The sequence below is a fragment of the Pleurodeles waltl genome, chromosome 12 (assembly GCF_031143425.1).
Source record: "Pleurodeles waltl isolate 20211129_DDA chromosome 12, aPleWal1.hap1.20221129, whole genome shotgun sequence".
NCBI classification, from domain to species: Eukaryota; Metazoa; Chordata; class Amphibia; order Caudata; family Salamandridae; genus Pleurodeles; species Pleurodeles waltl.
This window is the reverse complement of record NC_090451.1, coordinates 221,616,301-221,642,896: the sequence shown is the minus strand read 5'-3', so window position 1 is coordinate 221,642,896 and position 26,596 is coordinate 221,616,301. Positions and strand designations below refer to the sequence as shown.

Here is a 26,596-nt window from a genome sequence, read left to right as displayed (position 1 = left end):
TGTTTTTTCCTTTTAAAAAGCAGTGAAAGAAAATGGTGCTACGTTGTCAACCTGTTCATAAAGCTGGAAATGAACAATACCTATCTAAGTTGGATTGCCGTTCCATTGCTCTACAATGTTTTACTGCATTTCATGGAGCCCCCAGCAAGCAGATGTTACAAGTTTGTAGCCATGGGGCATTTCTGCCTGGCCACCTCTTGTATGCCAATCTACTTGTGACATGCTGACATGAGTAGTTTGTGCTGCCATCTCCCCACTTAGCAGCCAGGGAAGTCCTTTGGCTTCTTCTCGCAACAATTGTATGTCCACTTTACACCCAGTGCCAATCCTTGCAGGGTACCTAGCATTTTTGCAGATTGTAGAGGCTGTAGCGGCTTTCTTTTATTTGCTGAACCCTAAGGGCCAAGACTTGGTGTTTGGTTGGGATGTTGATAGTGTAATATATAAATGAGTACATACAGGAAGCTGGTGCTTCCCGCTTCTGTATGTCGGCAGATTAAATGCCCATTCAACCTGTATTTTTGTCCCTTTGTGTTTTTTTTTTTCCTTTTAATGTTCTACCCAAGTCACCATCTAACCTGAGGAGTGCTCTTGCTTGCAGGTTTTATGTCTCATGTGTACGTTCCGTGGCTCCCCATCAGGAGGAGAATTTGCCATTAAATTTTCCCACACCTGGTAGAGTCAATGTGGCCTCTGCGCACGTTCCACTTCAGTTTCTCTTTTAAAAGGAATCGCCAGTTTTATCAGCCGCTGAGAGTGGTAAAAGAGTATTGCATCTGGCACTCAACACTGGCATTGAATACAAGATTTCTCTTTTCTTTCCTTTTCGTGGGAGGTGGGTTATGCCCTTTTCCTTCTAAGCACTCCTTCTCAAAGTCTGGAAACAGTTGCCACAGTTTGGAGGACCACTGATCCTGCCATTGGTTCTCAATGTATGACACTTAGGACCCATATAATAACAAGGCGTAGACCGCTGCAACCACCTTCAGTATCAAGAACACACAAACATTGGTGTGCCTCCTAAGGACTCAAATGGGATGTGTATACGATACTTGTTTTGTTTTGAAAGGGTCTTTGAAGAATCTGCAACACCAAAGGGTCAAAAGTATCTAAAATTGCAAGGCGAACCTTCAGTGTACTGCCAAACAGATACTGACACACATAGCTTTTCTCGAACACTAAAAAATCTACAAAAAACAAACGGGTAAAAAAACAAATTTCCGGTTGAGCCAGAACTTAAGGTACCCTAGAGAATGGTGTAGGACAATGTAAATGAAGGAAAAGCTGATGTATGAGGACTGTTTTGGGACGGATTCTAAACTTAGGTCTGGCTGCAAGTCTTGGTCTACCAGCTAAGCCGGATCCACCTTGTAAAGAGTCAAAACTGTCCAGATAAAAGTCAGCATACTGTTCAGTCCAGTTACAAGGCATTGTGATTATGGAAATATCACACACTGGCTTGGCTGCCATTTTGTTCAAGTGGCTTGGTGTATTGCTCTTGAGAGCGATATCCTTTGAATTTCAACTTCACTGTTCTTCCACAAATTCTGTCCCATAAGAAAATAAAGTTTTTAAAGCTACACACGTTTCTTCTCTTGAACAAATTTAATCCTTATAAGTGGGTGGAATGTGGAAGCCGGTGCTTTGATCTGGGACGTTTTAAGGCTTGCTGTTCCTGGAGATTAAGACACTACTTCTTTGGGGGAGGCATAGTATCTGTCTTGAGGAGCAGAACTCATTTAATCACCCCTCGATCATAGAAAGCTCCCCTTGTGGGAGTTTGTATGAAGAGGAGGCACTCAAAAAGGTTCTACAGAGGATTAGACCGTCCTCCTACCACAGAGAGGTTTGGAGACTCTGTCAAATATAGACAAAAGTTTCAGGATTTGAGCCTTGAATGCATGGAATGAAAGTTGACCATTTAACAATGCAGGGATGGAAACTACACATCATGGTCCAGTTTGTGGATAGAAGTTAGTTTTAATGATAGAAGGGTGAACACCTTCCTTCCTTCACTCTTTTAAGCACATCGCTGTTTTTAAGCAATGGAAATCCTGAATCCCTCATTTCGTTTTTTTAGTTAGCTCAAACATTTGGAAAAAATAGAAAGACACTCTGGAATTCACAAAATATAAACACCGAAAACAGGAAATCATTCTTATAGTCAAGATATTGCAACATTGGAGTGCCTTCCAAGCCACATCATTCTCTTGGTTTCCTAGTTTAACTGAACCTGCATTTAGGACATTTCTGACCTTTCGCTACTACCATCTGGACAATTACGTACCTCCTGGAAAAATGCACAGCATTATCTGCTGATTCTTCCTTTGAGTAGCAGCACATGAGTTAAACCAGGCCCAGACACATCGATTTAACCACATTTGAGCCCTCGCCGCCTGATACAGTCAAGCATGAGGTGCTCATTTTTCAAGCCATATTGAACAAGAAGTGCTTGGCAATTTATGTGAGAGGAAAACCTCATGAAAATTGTATGTAGTGAGAAGCATGTTCGAAGAGGAAAATCCTTACACGTTGATCTCAGTCAGCGGTGGTGTATGCTGTGAGACCTCATAACTTACAAACATTTAAATTAATAATTATCTGTGCAACATTTATGGTGCACCTCATTGTTGCCTTTGGGATATTTCTTTCATTCATGCACACTCTCAGCAGCAGGTGTTCTACACACTGGTGGTGCAAGGTATATGTATGTTTATCTTTTTCGAATGCACATATATCCTCTAACATTGTAGGTGTTATGTTCTCGTTTTATTGAATACTTTAAGCCCTCTTTACACTTGACTATAGCCTGCTCAAAGCAGCATATGCACAGCCTTTCAGCTATCTTACCCAGTGGTGGCGCATGCTGTGAAACCTTAGAAACCTCTAAAATAATATTTATCTCTACTACATTCATGGTGCACATCAGAGTTGCACTTGGGATATTTCTTTGTCATGACACACTCTCAGCAGTAGGAGCTCTACACACTCGGCTACCTCACTCACTATTGGTGCAATGTATATGCACAGAAAGGCCACTTTTGCTTTAAGATTGTGGGCATTAGGCTCTCATTTAATTAAAGAGTTTGGGCTCTTTACACGTGGCTAAGGCCTGCACACAGCAGCAGACCCACAACCATTCAGCTATTTAATTCAGTGGTGGCGCAGTGTAGATATATGTTTATCTCTTTAGAAAGCACAGCTTTTTTTAAAAAACATTTTTTTTCAAACATGGGCGTTAAAACCCCCCCAAAAATGTAATTGCAATCACGGCCGAGGCCTTTAGAGCACTTTACATTGTTGATAGTTAACTTTACTCAATAGTGTTAGACTTAATAACTTACAAACCTCTTAAATATTTACAACTGCAGGTAGTTAGCCACCTGTAGAACATTTACAGTGAGCTTTAGTGATGCTTTTGAGCCATTTCGTGTATTCATGTCCTGCTCAGTGGCAGGAGCTTCAACCACTGAGCTATGTCACTCAGTGGTGGTGCAGTGTACATGCATGCGTATCTTCTACTAAAGCACACCTTTCCTTTAAGATCATGGGTGTGGAAAAAAAAATACAGACCTTTGTTTGATTATAGATTTCGGCCCCTCTATATACACGGATTATTTGTAGGAAAGATTTTATGTGAATGCTGCTTACTTTTCACACAATAGAAACATTATTTAATAGGTTTCAGTAACAAGATTGCAATATAATCAAATTTTTCAAAGTGCGAACCCAAGGGTTTTGGAGCTCTTTATATGGATACAAGTTATTTTACTCAATGCCGTGAGACTTAATAACTAGCAAATATCTTAATTAATATTTCCAACTACAGGTAGCTAGCAACCTGTAGAACATTTACAGTGAACTTTAGAGTTGTGCTTAGCCTATTTATTTGTTCATGGTCTGCGGGCACTGGCAGGCACTCTGTTTACTGAGCTATCTGTAAATGCTTGTTATCCGAGGACTTAAGGGAATGCTGGGTGGAAGAAAGTTTGGCTCCATGCAGACTGCAGAACCTTCCATCACATAAATGTGAGGAAAAAAACATTTTTCTCCCTTTTTCTTTTAGTCAGAGCTTAAGTTTTGCATGCAGTTCTGGGTAAAACAACCTGGGGAGAGACACGCAAGTCACCCCATCCTGGATTACCCTCAGTGTCTTGGTTTAAAAAATGTACAGGTTTGCTAGGTTTTCTTAGGTGTGGGCTGAGCTAGGGCCAAAAATTCACAGCTACCCACTTTGCAAAAAGTGGGTGAGTTTTGAGTGGAAAAAATGTGATCTATCCAAATTGCGTTTTGGGTTGTTTTGTGTTGCAGACACTAGGTGTACCTGCAAAAGTGAGGTACCACTTTATCAGAAGACGTGGGAGAAAAGAATACTAAGAAATGTATTATTACCAATTGGATTTTTCTGCATCTGTGCCTTCCAAGTGTAAGGCAGTTTGTAAGAAAGAAGACCTTTTGAAAAATACCCTTTAATTCATATGCCCCTACGGGTACAGATAGCCACTGCTCCTAAACGCCATATTATTAGCCATTTTCAGAAATACATAGGGTACATTGATGCCTATTTTTCACTCTACCTATTACACCATATGAATTGGTCTATACTCTGTACACAATGAAAATACAATGAGCGGTGCAGATCTGTTGTTGGCTCTGGGTACCTCCGGTTCTTGGAGAACCTACAACTCTATATATCACCACAACCAAAAAGGTGTTGACAACATAATGGTACATTGCTTTTGTAAATCGGCCATCATGACAAAAAGTTACAGACGAAAACATTGTCACAAATGGCTGGTTTGTTTCTACTTATTTTCAATATTTCTTCAATTCAACACTTAGTTTATTTGGGAAAGCCTTGCGCGATCTACACTTGCTGACTTAGGAATTTTGTCAAGTTTTCTGAAATATATAGCTTTTCTGGATCACCCATTGGTTTCACACTGGTTTGCACCATAAACTGGAAGTAGGTTGAAAACACAAAAAATAGGAACGAGCATTGGCAAGCCAATAGGTCTCGCCTATATAAGACCTATTGGCTTTGGCAATGTGTTTTGCCAATTTGTATACCAGTGTGGCTGCTGTTCAGCATGGCTAAAAGTTAGTGGAATGGGGGAGTACAGTGTTGTAGAGTGGATTTGTTGGAGGTTCATAGAGTGGAGTGGGAGAAGTAGAACGCCATAGAGTTGAGGAGAGTAGAGTTCAGTGACAGACAGTGTCATGGAGTGGGGTGTAATAGGGTGGAGTGGATTGAGGGAGTGGGGTGGGGTGGATTGGACTGAGTGCAATCGAGTGGGGTGGATTAGATTAGATTAGGGTTGGTTTGGTTTGGCTTGGCTTGGAATGATGGATTGGAGTGGGGTGGATTAGGTTGGACTGGAGTGGGATGGATTGGATTGACGTGGGGTGGATTGAATTTACGGGAGTGGGGTGGGTTGGATTAGCATGGGTAGGTTGGATTGGCATGGGTGGACTGGACTGGATTGGAGTGGGGTGGACTGAATGGATTGAATTGCAGTGAGGTGGACTGAATGGATTAGAGTGGGGTGGACTGAATGGATTGAATTGCAGTGAGGTGGACTGAATGGATTGGAGTGGGGGGGACTGAATGGATTGGAGTGGGGTGGGGTGAATTTGATTGAGATTGAAATGGGGTGGATAGATTGGATTGGGGCGTGGTGGGCTGCAGTGGGATGGATTGGATTGCAGTGGGTGGGTGGATTGGAATGGAATAGAATGGAGTGGGGTGTGTTGAATTGGGGTGGACTCGAGCAGGATGTATTGGAGTGGGGTGGATTGCATTGAAGTAGGGTGGATTGGAGTGGGGTGTATTGCATTGAAGTCAGGTGGAGTGGGGTGTATTGGGGTAGAGTGCTGCGGATTGGAGTAGACTAGAGTGGGTTGGGTTGAATTGGAGTGGGGTGGAGTAGATTGAAATGGGCTGGACGGAAGGGGCAAGTGAATTGGGTTTGGGTGGATTTGATTGGATTGGGGTGGGGTGGATTGGGTTGGGTGGGGTGGATTGGATAGGTGTGGGAGGCTTGAATAGGGGCGGGGTGATTTGGATTTGAGTATACTGGGCTGGATTGGACTGGAGTGGGATTGCATTGGTGTAGGGAGGACTAATTGGAGAGGGGTACACTGGATTAGAGCAGGGTAGATTAAGGTGGTTTAGAGTGGATTGGATTAGACTGGAGTAGGGTGGATTAATGTGAGCTGGATTGGCGTGGGGTGGATTAAAGTGTATTGGAGTGACTGAGGTGATGTGATTGGAGTGAGGTGAATTGGGTATTGGTGGTCTTGAGTGGGGTGGGTTGGATGGGATTGGGGTGGATTGAATTGGAGTGGGGTAGATTGGGTAGGAGTTGACTTGATTTGAGCAGGTGGACTGGTTGGATTGGGGTGGCATGGGTTGTTTTGGAGTAGGGTGGGTTGAGCTGGAGTGGGGTGAGATGGATTGCAGTGGGGTGGATTAAAGTGGATTGTATTGGAGTGGGATGGACTGGGGTGATGTGATTGGATTGGAATGAGGTGAATTGGGTAGTGGTGGACTTGAGTGAGATGGGTTGGATTGGGGTCGGTGGATGGGATTGGGGTGTATTTGATTTGGAGTGGGGTGGGTAGGAGTTGGCTTGATTGGAGCGGGTAGACTGGCTGGATTGGGGTGGCTTGGGTTGTATTGGAGTGGGGTGGTTTGGGTTGGAGTGGAGTGGAGTGGAGTGGGGTGGGCTGGGTTTGATTTGGGCGGACTGCAGTGGGGCGGATCAGACCATAGTGGGGTGCATTGGATTAGGGTGAGGTTTATTGGATTGGGGTAGATTGGACTGGGCTAGATTGATTGGTGTGGGGTGGGCTAGATTGTAGTGGGGTGGATTGAAGTGGGGTAAATTGAGATGGAGTGGGGTGGACTGGATTGGAGTGGGGCGAATTGCAGTGGGGCAGACTGTTTGGGATTGGAGTGGGGCAGTTTGTTTTGGATCTAGGTGGGGCAGATTAAAATGGATTTGAGTAGGGCAGATTGGAGTGGGGATGTTTGGAGTGGGGCCGATTGTTTTGGATTGGAGTGGGGCTGATTTGTATTAGGGTGGATTGGAGTGGGGTGGACTGGAGTGAGGTTGATTCGATTGGATGGGATTGGTGTTGATTGGAGTGGAGTAAATTGAGATGGACTAGGGTGGACTGGATTGGGGTGAGATGCATTGGATTGGAGTGGAGCGATTGTTTTGAATATGAGTGAGTCAGAGTCAAGTGGGACAAGTTGTTTTGGATTGGAGTGAGGCGGTTTGGAATGGGGCGGATTGTTTTGGAGCGGTGTACATTGCTTTGAAGCAGGAGTGGGGCAAACTGGAGTGTGTCAGATTAGATTGGAGTGGGGTGGGAGGATTGGTGTGGGGTGGATTGGTGTGGGGTGAGGTAGCGTGGATTGTAGTGTGGTGGATTGGGGTGCATTACACAATTGAGTTAAAGCATAATTTCAGAAATTACACCTAATAAAAAAAACTGTCGCAATATTTAGAACAAGATAATCGTCCTATTTTGAGAACAGTGCCCACAAGCAAAAACAAAATTAAAAACATGAGGGGAAAGAGAGAAAAAAATGCCTTGGCCAAATAAAACATAGTTAGCTATTTAAAAAAAAAAAAAAAAAGCTTTGCAATTGTTTGTCCTGCAGGGCATGTTTTTGCCAGTCAGAAGTCTTCCGTTTGCAGGGCACTAGAAGTTAAAAAGAACAAAATAGTACCATGATCACGTCAGGAGTAGCCGACGGGCACTGATTAAGGTGAAGCAAGTATTGCTTGGTCCCTGCGCCACAGAGAGGGACTGAAATTATGCCGGGCCTGAAGTACGATGCTGTAAAGCAGAGTGCCACGCAAGCCAACAAGTGGTGAGCGACATGCAAGCTTTAAGCCCTTTACTGTACACAATAGTCTTGCATGATAGCGCGTCACTCGCAGGCATGACCCTAAAACTGAGCTAACTCTCTGAAAAATGCCAAAACATCAGTAAAGTATTAGGTTTTTTGATTCAGTTCTGCATGTTCCTGAAAGCTGGAACGATTGTGACTTTAGCACATCAAACCATTTGTTGATGACATTTTTATGAAAAGAAAACCGACACTTGTATCAATAGAACGTTTTCCCTATTTTTCCCCCCAAAAACTCAAACTTTTGCTGGATGTTTGCTATTTTCTCAGTCCAGGAGAATCCACAAACCCTGGATACCTTGAGAACCACCAGGATGTTGGTAAAAAAAATGAACCCAGATTTGGCTTGGATAGACTAGTCACTATGTGGACAAAATGTTGTGTTGGCCTAGCTGCGAAGTACCCCAAATAGCCAAAAAAAAAGGCTTGGGAGTTGGAGCTGGGGGGGGGGGGGGGGGGAACTTATAAGAGAAAGGGTTATAAGTTGGCAGTGGTCTCCTGTACAACTCGCTGCTCTCAACGTTATTTTTTTATTATTATTCACAGAGGGGAAAGGGTCCCATAGGATCATCTAGCAAAGTGGCACCACCTAACAAACAATGGGTATTTGCTGAATGTTGTGAAAAATTACTAAGCCTTGAAGTTTAACCAGTTAAATGCGGGTGTCCGCTATTGGCACTCCCTCCCCAGTGCATCGGTTGGCCATGGGCCAACACTAGGAATGGGTATAAAGCCCCCTCTGGTGAATTCCTTTTATTTCATGTTTTTTGCTTGGCAAGAGCTCACGGAGCAGCCTGATCCTTTTGCGTTCTAACTGTACTGAATACAGCATGCAGGGTGATCTGATGTCATTACTGTAAATTTGAAACCAAAATGAGCTGATGGGCTTGTTTTGCCTTCGCAGCATCTCAGCCTCGAACACCAATTGCTTTGGAAAAGGTATTGTTGGAAAGGGGAGAATCCGCCCCCATTTCCAATGGTATCACTGCCCAGTGGATCCCTGCTTGAGAGTGATTTCCCCCAAGCAGGAATCCACCTACTAGGCACCATGGACTTAGGGGAGTGACTGCTTAATCCAGGGCTTGTTTTTTCAACCCGTCTCCTGCAAAAATTAAACCAAACCCCACCCTGTGAATGGCATTTATTATCCCCAATATGCCCCCCACGGAGGCAGAAAGTTCTGGGCTGCTCACCATGGGCATTTTCCTGCCCTATCACAGAAAGGCGCAAACACTCTCTCTGAACAGCCCCCTAGTAGGAGCAATAATCTTTCTGTCCTTGTCCCAACTGTGGATGTTGCTCCAAATCTGTTGCCTGGGGGTGCAGAAAGCCTGCTAGGCACTAAGGATTTTGCATTCGGGACAAAAGAAAGGGGTGCGGGTGTTGCACTCTGGCAATGGCCATGTATCTCTATCCCAAAAGGGACAAACAAGTCTTTCTGCTTTCTGTACCCTCCTTATTGGGGCAGACAAGGGGGTGCCGGGGCAAGTTGGTGTTGGGGTAAGTTCAGAAAGCCCACAGTACCAAAACAAAGAAAAGATTGGGATGGCATAACTTGGCATTGAGCCATACCTCCACTGGTGTTGGGAAAGATAGAAGGATTTCTAAGTTGGGGAGATTGCCCCTAGTCAGTCAGAAGGGGGGTAGACAGCCCACTAGACACCGGGATGTTGCGTGTGAGGCAGAAGAAAGCAGCTCAGGTGCCGCACTCTGACATTAGGCCATATTCCCACCCCAAAAGGGACAGACCAGTACATATGGGCCAGGGGAGTGGGGCTAAATCCCAGTATCGTCCCACTTGCTATAGCGAATGGCTGCGATTTTTGAGCTTGGGTTGGCCGCCACCTGGGGAAACTATCAGACCCAGAAAGTTCTGAAACCTACACATGGAGGGGAGTCCACGTTGGTATGCCTTGCATGGATCCCTTTGTGTTTCCTTACCAACAAAACCCTGCAATCTTCAAACTTTTGCCTAAAATCACAATTTTATTGCATTTCTGTGACGTAATCCACAGGGATCCCAACGAATCTTACCACCCAGCATTCCCCTACTTGTCCCGGGAAAAACGCTGCCCCTCTTTTGTGGCTGAACCTAGTGACTGCAACAAGAACGGGTCAAACCCGGATCATTGGGAGTTCCACAGTGGAACTCCCATTGACTGTGGTTTGATCTGTTTCAACCACGGGCACTAAGCCCAGCTACATAAGTGGGGCAGTGTTTTTATTGGGACAAGTGGGGGGGAACGCTTTTAGGAATTGTGTGGATTCCACCAGATTACTGAAGTTTTCATGACAGTAATGTAAGGAAAATGTGTGGTTTTAGCCAAACTTTGAGGTTTGCAGGGCTTTGTGGGTAAGAAAACCTTGTGGGATTCGCACAAAGCACACCAGCGTGGAATCCCCTGGGTGTTTAGTTTTCATAAATGTCTGTGGCTGGCAGGTTTCCAGGAGTGATGGCCCAGCACGGACCACAAATACAGCAGCTACCCCTCTTGCTGATCTCTCCAGGTAGCACTTTACCTTGGCCTGCCCACACGGGTACCATTGTTATCCGGAGAGGTATGGGAACTCTTGGTGGTATGGCATCTGTGGATCCCCACAGATTCTGGAACTTTCCTGCACAGATATAAGTATAATGTGTGTTTTTTTTTAGGTGAAGTTGGAAGGTTTGCAAGGGCTTCTAGATGAGAAAATCCGGTGTCTCCCCAGGTGTCTAGTTTTTAAAAATGTACCGGTTTGCTAGGTTTCTCGAAGTGCCTGCTAAGATAGGGCTCAAAACCCCCATTGCAAAAAAAAAATAGTCAGTTTTCAGATGAAAAATGTGATGTTTCCGTGTTGCTTTTTGGGCCTTTTCCTGTCCGGGTTACTAGACCTATCAGGAGACATGTGGCAGCACAGAATAGAAGAACATGTGTTACTATCTATTTGATTTCTCTGCATTTGTTCCTTCCAAATGTAAGCCAGTGTGCAAGAAATGAAACATTAAAAAAATACCTTCTGGATGTTAGTATAGGTGCCAACAAAATCAGAGGTGTACACATAACCACTGCTCACAAACTCTGTATCTGGTGTCAATTTTAGAAATACATAGGTTTCCTTGATACCAATTTTCCATTCTTTAGGTTTTACCATATGAATTGCTGTATACTCAGTACACAATGATAAACCATTGTAAGGTTCAGCTCAGTTGTTAACTCTGGGTACCTCAACCAACAAACCCTGTACAGTATAGTGAACAGAAGGGCCGAGCAGACGTAGTGTTATATATTGCTTTTGTAAATCTGCCACCGTGACAAGTTACTTATGAAAACGTCACAAATGTCTGTTTTTCCTACTCATTTTAATTTTTAATTTTTTATTTTTTTTAATTTTTAATATTAACAGTTTCTGTAAGAAAACCTTGAAGGATCTACACAAATGACCCATTACTGAACTCGGAATTTTATCTACTTTACAGAACTGTATGGCTTTCCTGGGTCACCCATGGGTTCACACTGGTTTCCACCACATACCTGAAGTAGTTTGAAAGCCCATAAATTAGGAAAAATTGGCTGCCTCTTTGAAAAATTCCGAAACTGTGATGAAAAATTGTTTCTTAGATTCAGCTCTGTATGTTCCTGAAAGTTGGGAGATGGTGACTTTAGTGCAGCAAACCTTTAATTAATAAAAAATTTAGGAATCCCTAGGATGCTGAATAACAAAACTGCAAATATGAAGTGGATACTTTATGTGGAGAAAAAAGTTAAGGAGCCCTAAGCGTGAACTAACCCAGATCACTAAAAAGGGACTCTGCACTCGGGGGACGGGGGCCTCAGCTAAGGTACGACTGCCTCATTCAGAGTGGACAAGTCTGGTCATTACATCATTCTGAAATTTAAGTCTTCCGTTTCAGATGCAGGCAGTGAGACCTGTTTTTTATGACAGAAATGTAAGTAAGTGGAATTTTTTTCACACCATTTTCTGGTACAAAGTAAGTGTCCAAAACAAGACTAATGACCTAAAGACTTAACAAACGGAGCAAATGGAAAAGGAACCAGCACAAAACATTCAAGATGCTAGACCAGTATTAGATCTATACCCTACCCCAGAAGGATAATTAATAAATGCTATTGCTCCCTAAGATACTTACCTTCACCTTCGGAAGAAGCTTCGGACATTCTTGTGCATTTAGTTTGGGAAAAGTCTAAACCACTATGACCCGAACAAAGACACTTCATGCTATTTTCAGGAGCATGGATGTGTTTATGGTGCATCTCGTAAAGTGGCACATTGCCATTTATGCTCACCTGGATAAAGCTGGCTAATCAAAGCTTACTCTTTCCAGGAGTTGCAGCAAGACTTCCAAATGACAGCTTTGCTGCTCCAATGACTTGGGGCACCAGATAAACCAAAATAGTTTATCCCATCCTTGATGCAGTTTATCCCAACCTTGATGCAGGTTATCCACCATCTAAAAGCCACTCTGGACACACAAAAAGGAATTATTTTCTTTGAAGCAGATCAGTTGCTATTCAAGAGAAATCTTATTCTAAATGAGTCTCCTCATTCTACCGTACACACCCGCCCTCCCTTCTGGGCTGCCACTAGTACTTGGAAAGATGCAGGGCTGCTAAGAACCAGATGATGGGTGGTTCCCTCTCACCAGCAGCTACAATCGAATATTTGTGACGGCTGCTGCTTTCCTAACAAAATGAGAAACCTCTCCAGATTCACAACACATTATCTCCAGAAAATATACACAAACATTATAGTCTCCAGGAACTCCGGTGAATGACAGTTAACACATTAAGCATTTAACATTAAGTGAAACTGAATCTGAACGATGAAGGCCGCGTGACATTTGTAGGTCGGCAGATAGCCGAGGCCTTTTGATTTTACTAAAATTATACACATAATGTCCTTACTTTTTTAAAGTTTATTTTTAATTTTCATAGGTAAAACGAGCATCCTGATTGAAGGTAGATAACAATATCTAAGCGTGGTGTATTTCACCCACCTCTCATTAAATAAAGTGACAATTAATGCAGTGCTCCATGACATGGTCCTATAATCGATAACACAAACTTAAGGCAAATTCCGCCACTCCTGGTTTTAAATCTTCAGTATGTATTGCTCCCCCCCCCCCCCCCCCACACACACACCCCCTGCATAATTCACCATGATTTTCATATACAAGGCTGTGATAATCTAATGCTACCGGAAACCCACACGTTTATGTATATCCCAAAATGGCACATAAGGTAGTAGCGTACATCTGATCCATCACATATGCCACCCGTTCATGCATTATACGTTACTTTCTCCCACCCCACACTAGACGTTGCATCTGTGATAGTCATCCACCCTCAGGATCTATGGTCTATGCTCTTACTTATTCCCCACAAAATACCTTATGGGGCATTCATTCAACCCTTTTCTTCCATTGGTCGATAGTTGTTATTCACATTGTTCTTCCACCCATTACACCATTCTTCATAGGGCAGTGGGGCAGCCACTTCAACCTTTGGCTAACTTCACTGTTAATGACAACATTCTGCTCTTTCAAGAGGAGCACATCCACATAAACTGGTTGCTTCCAGTGGCAGACGATGCTAAGGTAACGTCTGCTTCCTGAGAACAAAAAATAGTTGGACTTTTAGCCATGTGTTTTTTTTAAATATTGGGTAGGATCTGGTAACTCACCCCTTCCCCCCCCCCCCCCATAATAAAGGTTTACAAAAAACATGACAAATCAAAACCAGCACTGACAAGCCAAAAGGTTGGCAACCAAGTCTAGACTGTAGGAGGCTGGCCTGGCTTGTAGTGGGTACCAAGGGATACTTACACTCTGTACCAGGTCCAGTTATCCCTTATTAGTGTAGGAGAGGTGTTTCTAGCAGCTTAGGCTGATAGAAGGTAGCTATAGCAGAGCAGCTTAGGCTGAACTTGGAGACAGGCAAAGCCCCTACTATACCACTGGTGTCACATGCACAATATCATAAGAAAACACAATACACAGATCTACTAAAAATAAAGGTACTTTATTTTTATAACAATATGCCAAAAGTATCTCAGTGAGTACCCTCAGTATGAGGATGCCAAATATACACAAGATATATGTACACAATACCAAAAATATGCAGTAATAGCAAAAGGAAGTAATGCAAGCAATGTAAAGTTACAGTAGATTGCAAAAGGAGCACATAGGTATAGGGGCAACACAAACCATATACTCCAAAAGTGGAATGCGAACCACGAATGGACCCCAAACCTATGTGAGCTTGTAGAGGGTCGCTGGGACTGTAAGAAAACAGTGAGGGTTAGAAAAATAGCCCACCCCAAGACCCTGAAAAGTAGGTGTAAAGTGCACCTATAACCCCCAGAGAGCACAGAAGTTGTGATAGGGGGTTTCTGCAAGGAAGACCAAAACCAGCAAAGCAACAACACTGGATTTCCGGACCTGAGTACCTGTGAAACAAGGGGACCAAGTCCAAGAGTCGCGACAATATCGCGATGGGGCAGATGCCCAGGAAATGCCAGCTGAGGTTGCAAAGAAGCTGCCACCGGATGGAAGAAGCTTTGGTTTCTGCAAGAACGAAGAGGACTAGGAACTTCCCCTTTCGAGGATGGATGTCCCACGTCGTGAAGAAGCTTGCAGAGGTGTTCCCACGCAGAAAGACCGCTAACAAGCCTTGCTAGCTGCAAGGGTCGCGGTTAGGGTTTTTGGATGCTGCGGTGGCCCAGGAGGGACCAGGATGTCGCCACTTGGATGAGGAGACAGAGGGGGTGCCCAGCAAGTCAGGGAGCCCTCACAGAAGCAGGCAGCACCCGCAGAAGTACCGGAACAGGCACTTAGAAGAGGAGTGAACCGGAGTCCACCCGAAGTCAGAAAAGGGAGTCCCACGACGCCGGAGGACAACTCCGAAGGTTGTGCGCTGCAGGTTAGAGTGTCGGGGACCCAGGCTTGGCTGTGCATGAAGGAAATCCTGGAAGAGTGCACAGGAGCCGGAGCAGCTGCAAATCACGCGGTACCCAGCAATGCAGTCTAGCGTGGGGAGGCAAGGACTTACCTCCACCAAACTTGGACTGAAGAGCCACTGGACTGTGGGAGTCACTTGGACAGAGTTGCTGAGTTCCAGGGACCACGCTCGTTGTGCTGAGAGGGGATCCAGAGGACCGGTGATGCAGTCTTTTGTTGCCTGCGGTTGCAGGGGGAAGATTCCGTCGACCCACAGGAGATTTCTTCAGAGCTCCTGGTGCAAGAAGGAGGCAGGCTACCCCCAGAGCATGCACCACCAGGAAACAGGCGAGAAAGCCAGCAGGATGAAGCGATACAAGGTTGCGGTAGTCGTCTTTGCTACTTTGTTGCGGTTTTGCAGGCGTCCTGAGCAGTCAGCGGTCGATCCTTTGGCAGAAGGTGAAGAGAGAAGTGCAGAGGAACTCTGGTGAGCTCATGCTTTCGGTATCTGAAGAATTCCCCAAAGCAGAGACCCTAAATAGCCAGAAAAGGAAGGAGGATAGGCTAGTAACACAGGTAAGAGCCTATCAGAAGGAGTCTCTGACGTCACCTGCTGGCCCTGGCCACTCCGAGCAGTCCAGTGTGCCAGCACACCTCTGAATCCAAGATGGCAGAGGTCTGGGGCACGCTGGAGGAGCTCTGGGCACCTCCCCTGGGAGGTGCAGGTCAGGGGAGTGGTCACTCCCCTTTCCTTTGTCCAGTTTTGCGCCAGAGCAGGGCTGAGGGATCCCTGAACCGGTGTAGACTGGCTTATGCAGAGATGGGCACCATCTGTGCCCATCAAAGCATTTCCAGAGGCTGGGGGAGGCTACTCCTCCCCAGCCCTGACACCTTTTTCCAAAGGGAGAGGGTGTAACACCCTCTCTCTGAGGAAGTCCTTTGTTCTGCCTTCCTGGGCCAGGCCTGGTTGGACCCCAGGAGGGCAGAAACCTGTCTGAGGGGTTGGCAGCAGCAGCTGGAGTGAAACCCTGGGAAAGGCAGTTTGGCAGTACCCGGGTCTGTGCTAGAGACTCTGGGGGATCATGGAATTGTCTCCCCAATGCCAGAATGGCATTGGGGTGACAATTCCATGATCTTAGACATGTTACATGGCCATGTTCGGAGTTACCATTGTGACGCTATACATAGGTAGTGACCTATGTATAGTGCACACGTGAAATGGTGTCCCCGCACTCAAAGTCCGGGGAATTTGCCATGAACGATGTGGGGGCACCTTGGCTAGTGCCAGGGTGCCCACACACGAAATAACTTTGCACCGAACCTTCACCAGGTGAAGGTTAGACATATAGGTGACTTATAAGTTACTTAAGTGCAGTGGTAAATGGCTGTGAAATAACATGGACGTTATTTCACTCAGGCTGCAGTGGCAGGCCTGAGTAAGAATTGTCAGAGCTCCCTATGGGAGGCAAAAGAAATGCTGCATCCCATAGGGATCTCCTGGAACCCCAATACCCTGGGTACCTCGGTACCATATACTAGGGCATTATAAGGGTATTCCAGTATGCCAATGTGAATTGGTGAAATTGGTCACTAGCCTGTTAGTGACAATTTAGAAAGCAGAGAGAGCATAACCACTGAGGTTCTGGTTAGCAGAGCCTCAGTGAAACAGTTAGTCATCACACAGGGAACACATACAGGGCACACTTATGAGCACTGGGGCCCTGGCTGGCAGGGTCCCAGTGACACATACACTAAAACAACAACAAATATACAGTGAAATATGGGGGTAACATGCCAGGCAAGATGGTACTTTCCTGCACAGACCTATTGGCTTGGCAGTGCTTGTTTGCACAATTATTGCATCCAAGCACCTGGAACCAATTTAATGGATGCAATGTCCTTTTGATTAATTGTTCAAACGTTAGCTTTTCATCATGCCTCTAATTGCCACAGCCCTGATCCTGGTATGATCATCCAAGTCCAGAATAATTATAATTGCACTCAGGTGCCCCTTGCAATTGTTGTTTTCCAATCCAATCAGAAACCGCACATAAAGCTACCAGGAAGGCCACAGCTTCATTTTAACGTTGAAGGTACGACTGATTCTCCACTACAGACTATCATCCTTGAGCTTGGTGGTCTGCCTTCTGAATTCTTCTAGTATTGGCATTTAAATTTGGCATCAAACTGCACTGATACAGCTGTTGAGACAAACTATCTTTTCACCAGGTCACCACACACCTGCCAGAGGGAGAGATTCCATATCTGGTGTTTACACAACTGTAAAATCGCAACCACATGCCAGGATGAAGTCAGTCTTGCTGTAGTTCCTCTTATGTAGCAAAATAGGATTGTATTCATCCTTGTCAAAGTAGGTGTTGCTGAATTAAGAAAGTATGTCTTCCAAATAAAGCCCTTTGAGAGCTCAATAATGCAAAAGCAGTATGTTCACAAAAATATTATACAGTATTTGATAAGATAATAAGAACTCATCTGACCTTTTTAGGTTGAGCGCACAAGCGCTTTGACCTGTTGTAAGTATTGTGGGCTTTTAACCACGCCGACCTCACGCCCATCACTTTCATTAGTTAGTGGGATTGCCTTTCAAAAATCACTTGATGTAATTGGTAAATGCTTTACGTTTGTCCCGCCTTGGTGCCGTTTTGTTACCTCCTTGCAGACTGACCCTGCTACATGGATTATTGCACGATTGCCAATATACTTCAGCATGGGCGAACTACTTTTTTTCTTTTGTCTGTGCCCGTGGCTGCCATGGTGCTCATAGCGCTCAGAGCCCGAACTCAATCAGCAGTTTTAGAGCACTGCTCACACTGTTTACACTGTTGCTTAATATGAGTCATTTCATTTTGCTTTTGACTTTGTCTCGTGATCTGTAGGTTACTGGATTACCTTCTCAGGTAATGCATGGTAAATATGTATGTATGTGTTTTTTATTAGCGCTAGCGCTTCCTGGCACATCGGAAAGCATTTTTCTCTTTTGTCTGCGCTCCGTGGCTGTCATGGCACTTATGGCGCAAACCCGATCAGCAGTATTGGAGCGCTGCTTGAATTGTTTACACTGTTACCTAATATGTGTCATTTAATGTTTGCTGTTGGCATTTGTGTGATCTGTAGGTTACCGAATAACGTTCTCGGATAATGCATGGTAAATATTTATTTGGTTTTTATTAGTGCTAGCGCTTCCAGGCACACCGGAAAGCACTTTCATTCCAGGTCCTGAGGGGTGTTGAAAGCACCCTTGCTTGTCATGCCCGGGCAAGCTGTAGGTAGGTGTCACTGTGTCCAGTGTGGGGAAATGAGGCCTCTGTGAAGTAGAAGCAGGGGGTAGAGACCATGGACAAAATAAAGGGTCACCAGGACACATGGCAGAGACCTCGAGTGACTTAGTCAAGATTTGACCGGGAGGCGGAAATACAAAGCCGTTTATTCTCTAGAAAGAACATTAATCACCAGAGTTATTTTTACATTATATGCACTGTGATCTGCCTAGTACACGTTCTTTGAAGCAGGCACATTAACTCCCTGTGCTACGTTATGACAACTCCAAGCTTCCACTAGACAAAAGTAGGTTCTCTCTCCAGAAAGAACATTAATCACCAGAGTTATTTTGACATGTTTACATTAGATGCACTATAAACAGAAAAACGTCACAAATGGGAAAAAAACCTGCTGTAACAGTGAGCTGAAGGGGCCGGGAGTGGCTGGACATGGAATATATAGGCCAGATATAGATTTAAAATTACGTTGCCTCATTATTTAGTGCATTTATATGCAGCAGCGTGTTACTGCATAGCGCTTTAAAGCTATTTTCTGCTTTGAAGATGTTTTTTTTTTTTTTTTTTTTTTTTTGGGCCTCCAGCAATAATGAGTTATTTGTTTGAGCGCAATATTACAACTTTATTGAACTCCTTAACAAATACCTTTGAAATTTGCGCACTATATCCCCTTCCAAACCCTGTGCATGCAGCCAACCCCCAGCTCCGTGATAAAAACAGCCAGGTAAGTTGCTGAAATCCTGCCTTTGCCATGTTTTTACTAGGGTACACTACTATTCAAGAGGGCATTCCAACTGTCATATATCGTAAAGTTGGAAGCCAGCCCTTGAAGTAGTATTCATAGAGTTGTCCAGCTCCCTAGTTCAAAACTCGTTTCACTCATTTAGTTTGTTTCTCCTTTGCATTCTGGGACTTGTAGTTTTATTTTTAGAACGTCAGACAAGCTGGAAACCACCCCTTGGAGTAGTATTCATCGAGTTGTCCAGCTCTCTAATTCGAAGCGTGATTCACTTATTTAATTTGTTTCTGCCTTACGTTCTGGGACTTGTAGTTTTATTTTTATAAAGTGATACAAGCTGGGAATACAAAACAGAAATCTGACTAGATAAACTACACACGTTTCAGTCTGAAACTTGAGGTGTGTGTGTGTGTGTATTTATAAAACTAACCTTGTGGAGAGCTCACAGTTGATTATGCTGTACAATAGTAAATATTTTATAACAAATATTTCAGTTCAAGACTAACTGCGGTACATTAATATGTGAGATGGCTCTCCTCAAGCGTGTGAAAAGTCATGGACAATTCTGTTTGACTCCTCAGACTGCAATAAAGGGACAGTGATCCAGTAAGCAAGCATTCTTGGCGTACAATTATTTATTCATTGCCCTGCGGGCAATGTCACCTTTACCAAATGCCAAGTAAATATGTGTTCGGTGGCATGTGTAGCTGCAGATACACATGCTGTGCATAGTCCGCCGTCTGGTGTTGGGTCGGAGTGTTACAAGTTGTTTTTCTTCGAAGAAGTCTTTTCGAGTCACGAGACCGAGGGACTCCTCCCACTTCAGTTCCATTGCGCATGGGCGTCGACTCCATCTTAGATTGGTTTTTTTCCGCCATCGGGTTCAGACGTGTTCCTTTTCGCTCCGTGTTTCGGGTCGGAAAGTTAGTCAGAATCAACGGAAAATTCGTTGGTATTGTTTCGTTCGGGACCGGGATAGTTAGGGCAAATCGACACCGAGCCTTAAAGAGCTCCGGTAACCCTTCGGGGTATTTTCGATCCCCCGTCGGGGCCTGGTCGGCCCGACCGCCTGCAACATCGACACTGATGGAACGGACCCCGTTCCGATTCTGTCCTAAATGCCACAGTAAATATCCTTATAGAGACCAACATTTGGTCTGTAACTTGTGCCTGTCCCCCGAGCACAAGGAAGAGTCGTGTGAGGCCTGTCGCGCGTTTCGGTCGAGAAAAACGCTCAGGGACCGAAGAGCCAGGAGGTTGCAGATGGCTTCCACGCCGACAGGACAACAAGGGTTCGAGGAGGAGGAAGAAGAAGAAACTTTCTCCATCCGCGACTCTGATTCTGAAGAATTCGACGTCGACGAGCAACCAACCGTGAGTAAGACGTCAAAAGAAAGATCACACGAGAAAACAGACAAAGCCCAGGGGACGCCACTGCCAACAGGCCATGGCATAACCCATAAAGTAGGTGACCGTCCATCAGCACCGAAAAAGGGCGAGCTGGTGCTGAAGTCGTCCGACTCAGGTCGAGACACAGGCATGCAACACTCTCGGGACCGAGAGAGTGGTGCAGAAAAGGCTCGACACCGAGATAGCGGCACCGAAGCTACTCGACACAGAGACAGCGGCACCGAAGCTGCTCGGCACAGAGATAGCGGCACCGAAGATGGTCGGCACCGAGAGGCCAAGACACCGAAAAAGAGAAAGTTCTCGTCGGAGCCGAAAACAACTAAAGACACGGTTTCGGTGCCAAAACACCCGGCAACCGAACCAAAAACCAGTTCCTACTCAGAGGAACAATCAGTGTCCTCCCAACTAAAAAGACACAGATTTGAGGAGGAATTACAAACTACAGAGGTAGATCACACGCAAAAGCGGATCTTTATCCAAAGGGGTACAGGGAAAATCAGCACTCTTCCCCCAATCAGAAGGAAAAGGAAACTTGACTTCCAGCAACAAGACAAGACACCACAAGCAAAGGTGGTAAAGAGGGTAACTCCACCACCCTCTCCACCACAGTCAACTCATGTATCACCGGCACAGACTCCACCACAATCACCAGCTCATACCACCATGAGCCAGGATGATCAGGCAGCATGGGACCTCTATGATGCTCCAGTATCGAACAATAGTCCAGAGTCGTACCCAACTAAACCCTCACCACCTGAGGACAGTACAGCATATGCACAGGTGGTAGCTAGGGCAGCCGAATTTCATAATGTATCTCTACATTCGGAGCCTGTTGAGGATGACTTCCTCTTTAACACCCTGTCCTCCACCCACAGCCATTATCAAAGCCTTCCCATGCTCCCGGGAATGCTAAGGCACGCTAAACAGATTTTCAAGGAGCCTGTTAAAAGCAGAGCAATAACTCCAAGGGTGGAGAAAAAATACAAGGCACCGCCCACAGACCCTGCTTTTATTACATCACAACTGACACCAGATTCAGTAGTCGTAGGAGCAGCTCGTAAAAGAGCCAACTCGCAGACATCAGGCGACGCACCACCTCCGGACAAGGAGAGCCGCAAGTTTGATGCAGCGGGGAAAAGGGTTGCAGCACAAGCTGCAAATCAGTGGCGCATCGCCAACTCGCAAGCACTCCTAGCGCGATACGACAGGGCCCATTGGGACGAGATGCAGCATCTCATCGAGCACCTCCCCAACGAATTCCAGAAACGAGCGAAACAAGTGGTTGAAGAGGGGCAAAATATCTCCAACAACCAAATACGTTCTTCTATGGATGCAGCAGATACAGCTGCAAGAACAATAAATACTGCTGTGATAATAAGGAGGCACGCATGGCTGCGCACATCTGGCTTCAAATCTGAGATACAACAGGCAGTGCTCAATATGCTGTTCAATGAACAGCAATTATTTGGCCCAGAAGTGGACACTGCAATTGAAAAATTAAAGAAGGACAGACACAGCCAAAGCCATGGCGCACTCTATTCCCCGCAGGGCAGAGGCACATTTGGCACATTTCGCAAAACAACTTTCAGAGGAGGGTTTTGAGGTCAAGCCACAGAAGCCAGCACCTCACAAACAAGACCACCTACCTACCAGGGGCAATATCAAAGGGGTGGCTTTCGAGGCCAATACAGAGGGGGCCAATTCCCAAGAAACCGGGGAAAGTTTCAGGGTCCCAAAACCCCTCAAAATAAACAGTGACTCACAGGTCACACAACCCCTTCACACAACACCAGTGGGGGGAAGACTAAGCCAGTTCCACAAATCATGGGAGGAAATAACAACAGACACTTGGGTCTTAGCAATTATCCAACATGTTTATTGCATAGAATTTCTCCAACTCCCTCCAAACGTCCCACCGAAAACACACAATATGTCAAAACAGCATATAGACCTTCTAGGACTAGAAGTTCAAGCATTACTGCAAAAAGACGCAATAGAATTAGTACCAAATACACAAAAGAACACAGGAGTTTACTCACTGTACTTTCTAATACCGAAAAAGGACAAAAGTCTGAGACCAATATTAGATCTCAGAACACTAAACACCTACATCAAATCAGACCACTTTCACATGGTCACGTTACAAGACGTAATACCACTACTGAAACAGCAAGACTACATGACAACGTTAGATCTAAAAGACGCGTATTTCCATATACCGATACATCCCTTGCACAGGAAATACCTAAGGTTCGTATTCAAAGGAATACATTACCAATTCAAAGTGTTGCCATTCGGAATAACAACAGCACCAAGAGTCTTTACAAAATGTCTAGCAGTAGTAGCTGCACATATCAGGAGGCAGCAAATACACGTGTTCCCGTACCTAGACGATTGGTTAATCAAAACCAACTCGCTAACAAAGTGTTCACACCACACAGATTATGTTATACAAACCCTTTACAAACTGGGTTTCTCCATCAACTATGCAAAGTCACACCTTTTGCCGTGTCAAACACAGCAATACTTAGGAGCGACAATCAACACAACAAAAGGGATAGCCACTCCAAGTCCACAAAGGGTTCAAAATGTTCACAAGGTGATACAAGCTATGTATCCAACACAAAAGATACACGCAAAGATGGTATTAAAACTCCTAGGCATGATGTCCTCATGCGTAGCCATTGTCCCAAACGCAAGATTGCACATGCGGCCCTTACAACAGTGCCTAGCATCACAATGGTCACATGCACAGTGTCAACTTCTAGATCTGGTGTTGATAGACCGCCAAACATACATCTCGCTTCTATGGTGGAACAGTACAAATTTAAACAAAGGGCGGCCTTTCCAAGACCCAGTGCCACAATACGTGATAACAGATGCTTCCATGACAGGGTGGGGAGCACACCTCAATCAACACAGCATCCAAGGACAATGGGACATACATCAAAGAAAGTTTCATATAAATCACCTAGAATTGTTAGCAGTATTTCTAGCTTTGAAAGCATTTCAACCAATGATAACCCACAAATACATTCTTGTCAAAACAGACAACATGACGACAATGTATTATTTAAACAAACGGGGGGGAACACACTCGACACAGTTGTGTCTCCTAACACAAAAAATATGGCATTGGGCAATTCACAACCACATTCGCCTAATAGCACAGTTTATTCCAGGGATCCAGAACCAGCTAGCAGACAATCTCTCTCGGGATTACCAACAGGTCCACGAATGGGAAATTCACCCCCAAATCCTGAACACTTACTTCCAAATTTGGGGAACACCTCAAATAGATCTATTTGCAACAAAAGAAAACGCAAAATGCCAAAACTTCGCATCCAGGTACCCACACCGGCAATCTCAAGGCAATGCTCTATGGATGAATTGGTCAGGGATATTTGCGTACGCTTTTCCCCCTCTCCCTCTCCTTCCATATCTAGTAAACAGATTGAGTCAAAACAAACTCAAACTCATACTAATAGCACCAACATGGGCAAGACAACCTTGGTATACCACACTACTAGACCTGTCAGTAGTACCTCATGTCAAACTACCCAACAGGCCAGATCTGTTAACACAACACAAACAACAGATCAGGCATCCAAACCCAGCATCGCTGAATCTAGCAATTTGGCTCCTGAAATCCTAGAATTTGGACACTTGAACCTCACACAAGAGTGTATGGAGGTCATAAAACAAGCTAGAAGACTATCCACTAGACACTGCTATGCAAGTAAATGGAAAAGATTTGTTTGTTACTGCCATAATAATCAAGTCCAACAATTGCATGCATCTCCAAAAGATGTAGTAGGATATTTACTACATTTACAAAAATCAAATCTAGCTTTCTCTTCCATAAAGATACATCTCGCAGCAATATCTGCTTACCTGCAGATTACTCATTCAACTTCCCTATTTAGAATACCTGTCATTAAAGCGTTTATGGAGGGCCCAAAGAGAATTATACCACCAAGGACACCACCTGTTCCTTCATGGAACCTCAACATTGTCTTGACAAGGCTCATGGGTCCACCTTTCGAACCCATGCATTCTTGTGAAATGCAATACTTAACGTGGAAAGTTGCATTTCTCATTGCCATCACATCTCTAAGAAGAGTAAGTGAAATACAGGCGTTTACCATACAAGAACCATTTATTCAAATACACAAAAATAAGGTCGTTCTAAGAATAAATCCAAAATTCTTACCAAAGGTTATCTCACCGTTCCACTTAAACCAAACAGTGGAATTACCAGTGTTCTTCCCACAGCCAGATTCAATAGCTGAAAGAGCACTACATACATTAGACATCAAGAGAGCGCTAATGTACTACATTGACAGGACAAAAGAAATTAGGAAGACAAAACAACTATTTATTGCCTTCCAAAAACCTCATACAGGAAATCCAATTTCAAAACAAGGTATCGCCAGATGGATAGTAAAGTGCATCCAAACCTGCTATCTTAAAGCAAAGAGAGAACTGCCTATTACACCAAAGGCACACTCAACCAGAAAGAAAGGTGCTACTATGGCCTTTCTAGGAAATATTCCAATGACCGAAATATGTAAGGCAGCAACATGGTCTACGCCTCATACATTTACTAAACACTACTGTGTAGATGTGTTATCTGCACAACAGACCACAGTAGGTCAAGCCGTACTAAGAACTTTATTTCAAACTACTTCCACTCCTACAGGCTGAACCACCGCTTTTGGGGAGATAACTGCTTACTAGTCTATGCACAGCATGTGTATCTGCAGCTACACATGCCACCGAACGGAAAATGTCACTTACCCAGTGTACATCTGTTCGTGACGTTAGTCGCTGCAGATTCACATGCGCCCACCCTCCTCCCCGGGAGCCTGTAGCCGTTTAGAAGTAGATCTTGAACATTTGTACATTTGTAAATATATTACATTAAACCTTCATTTTGTACATACGTATTTATTCCATTGCATGGGCACTATTATTAGCATACCCAACTCCTACCTCACCCTCTGCGGGGAAAACAATCTAAGATGGAGTCGACGCCCATGCGCAATGGAACCGACGTGGGAGGAGTCCCTCGGTCTCGTGACTCGAGAAGACTTCTTCGAAGAAAAACAACTTGTAACACTCCGACCCAACACCAGACGGCGGACTATGCACAGCATGTAAATCTGCAGCGACTAATGCCACAAACAGATGTACACTGGGTAAGTGACATTTTCCTTTGCACCTGGTAGTAGTTGGTGTTTTTAAGGGCCTTGTTTAAAAAAAATAATAATAATAATAATTAGGCTTACTAGCCCTTTATTTATATGCAGGGCCACTGGAATTATGTGGCAGAAAGGACCAAAATATGCAGCAGGTTTGACTAATTAATGTGACAAAAAAGTCCAGGAATGCATTTACAATACCAGTAGCTCCAACTCAAGTAAATGTGAGAACCTATTGCATTGCAAATGCTTGTTCCTTAAGTTGTCTGACATTTCATGCAAATCATCCCATACCTGGGATCATCTGCTTTTGAAGCTCAGCCTGACAGGTAGGGAGAACTTCTCACATACTTGATGTAGAATATGACCTATGCTATTACTTAGAAAAGGCAAAGTAAATCTGAAAATCCAAGCAACTTTGAGAAATTAGCTTTTTCTTTTACCAAACATGCATGGTCTTCTGTACACTTGTAGGCTAACAGGGACCCCCTTCTCAGGAATCATAAGCTCATTCCGTAAATGTAAGACTTGGCCAACTGCACTAAAACCTTAAAATGAAAAGTCCCCGTTGCTTACATCTGCACATTTTCTTTCTAGATGTCTGAATGTTTAGCAGTCAATATTGTATAGATTCAGACTACTTGGCAGATGCCTCAGAAGTTGAAACCTTTTTACAAATCCCATTTGGCGGATTCGTCCTGTTATACACATTGCCAACTTCTTGCCCTTTTTGCCACTTTTCCATTGGGATGAGCTTGTTATGAGCAGTGTTAACACTGCGTCAGGGATACCGAGAAAAGAAAATGTTATTATATGTAATCATACTCCCCCCCCCCCCCCGGAACTTCACTGAAGTCCTTAACAGTCCGCCGCGCCCTCTTCAGCGTGTGGTAACCTTAGGATGGTAGCTGCTGAAGGGTCAAGAGCCTGTCCTCTTGTCAGAATGAACTAAGGGGTAGACTGCTTTGGGGGAGCATTGTGTGCCAGTGAAGCTGTCTGCTACCTCAGAAGTGCAGTGTTCCTTTTTCACTCTCACACCCACTGCTTTCAGTACTCACCAGACTTGCTCACTCTCCCCCTCACTGT

At 44.6% G+C, this 26,596-nt stretch overlaps 1 protein-coding gene across 4 annotated transcripts in view; it reads left to right on the top strand.

Moving 5' to 3' along the window:
- COG8 (component of oligomeric golgi complex 8) overlaps nt 1–26,596 on the top strand; it is a 204,401-nt gene that overhangs the window by 26,869 nt on the left and 150,936 nt on the right. The gene's annotated exons all lie outside the window — the stretch shown is intronic.